This window comes from Anser cygnoides, chromosome 4 (assembly GCF_040182565.1).
Source record: "Anser cygnoides isolate HZ-2024a breed goose chromosome 4, Taihu_goose_T2T_genome, whole genome shotgun sequence".
NCBI lineage: Eukaryota > Metazoa > Chordata > Aves > Anseriformes > Anatidae > Anser > Anser cygnoides.
In genome coordinates, this window is record NC_089876.1 from 8,912,017 (window position 1) to 8,913,939 (window position 1,923).

Below are 1,923 nucleotides of genomic sequence, written 5' to 3' on the forward strand. Positions count from 1 at the left end.
CCTCTCCCTCGGGAGATGCTGCTCTCTTGGTGTTACAGCCCGGCCACTGTGTGGAGAGCCCTGCCTGCTGCCACTTTTTATAATCACACTCCGATCTCCAGGTATCACGGGCTTCGGGAGCGGCGGGGTGCTCTGGCTGCTGTTACCGAAGATGCTCTGGCTGCAGTTGCAGGAGACGCTCGATAGAAACGGGAACTCTGCGAGCACCCGAGCCTGCCGCGAGGCCGTGCGTGCCCCTGCGAGCAGGCTGGCAGCGCTGCAGCTATGGCCGCAACTGGGTGCCCACAGCCACCCACGGAGGGGCTTCTCGCGAGGGGCACCCGAGGCGGCGCGAGGTTGCCGGGGGCTCCTCAGGGTGGGAAGGTTTCCAAGCCCTTACCTAACCATTCCCCCCTCTCCCCTCTGTGATCTCACTTCTGAGCCTTTTTTAACCGAAAAGTGAAGCAACGAAAACCCCGTGAGGTCCCCACGGGCAGCTCAAGCCTCAGCTGGAAGCAGAGCCCCGATCGATCGCCGCGCATCTTCCCGAGGACCACAGCGCGCCCCAAGGGAGCCCCACAGATCCCATGGGGTGCTGGCGGCGTGGCAGGGTGTGCGCACCGGGTGGGGGGACACAGACGAAGCTCTCGGGGGGGCTGCCTCTTGGGGGGGGGGGGGGGCTGGGTGCGAGGGGGGCCACCTGCCAAGGGGACGGACGCGCAGGTGCGCCTCCAAGGCCGAAACTTTTGGGGTGCGCGGGGCTGCACCCCACAGCGGGGAGGCTCAAGCGGAGCCCCCGGGGGGGGGCAGCCAGCGGGAGGAGAGGCCTCTGCAGCGGGCCGAGGGGGGGGGGGAGGCCCCCGAGGTGCGGGGGGGGGGGGGGGGGGGCTCAGCATCCCCGCAGCATCCCCGCAGCATCCCCGCATCCCGCACCGGCCGCGCACGGCGCATGCCTGGGGCAGATGCCGGCCGGTTCCAACCGGGAGAGGCCGAAGCTTTTCGGGTCCTGCGAAGAGGAGGAGCCCATCTTCCTCCTCCTCCACCTCCTCCTCCTCCTCCTCCCTGCGCATCCCCCCGCCCCCTCTCCCCGCGCAGCGTGGGCACGGCAGGAAAAAAAAAAATATATAAAAGTTGCGGGTCCGGGGGGGGGGAGAAGAGGTGGGGGGGGGGCCGGGGCAAAGATGCGGCGTGGGCCGGGGGGCGTGGGGAGGGGGGGTGATGCGGGGCTGTGTTATTCCGGCCCGGGGGGGGGCACACACACACACACGCCCCCGCGGTGCAATGACTCACCACGGAGCGCCCACGCTGCCGCAACCCGCGGGGACGCGGGGACATCGCCACCTTCCTCCCCCCCCCCCCCCCCTCCTTGCACCCACCCGCGTCCGCGTCCCCCCGTGGGGCTCCGCGCACCCGCAGCGCCCGTTCCAGAAAACGCTCGAATAAAACCAGCGGCCCCTCCCGCGACCCACTCCCCCCCTCCACCCCCCGCACCCCCACGCGTGCATTTTCGGCCCCACGCGAAAACCATCCCCCCCCCCCCCCCACGCCCCCCTCCCCAAATTCCCCGCCGTAGTAATTTGCAAGCGGCCGCGCTGCCCGCGAGAGGAAAGGAGAGGAGGTGGGGGGGGGGGGGGGGGGGGGGGCGTGTAGGGTGGGAGGCGGGGGGAGGCGGCCCGCCCCCCCCGATCACATGGCGACCCCTTGCAGCCAATGCGGGGGGCTCTAGGACCCCGGGGACCCGCGGCCCCCCCGCCCTATAAATGCCTCTCCAAAATGCAGCGCAGCTCCTTTCTCCCGTCCCGCCCGGCCGCGCCGCTCCGCGCCCCGCGCAGCCCCCGCCGCTGCCTGGCGGGTCTCCGGCCCTGCTCCGCGCCCCGCTCCTTCCCCCCCCACCCCCCCTTTCCCCCCCCCCCCCTTTTTTTTTCTCCCCCTTTTTTTTTTTTT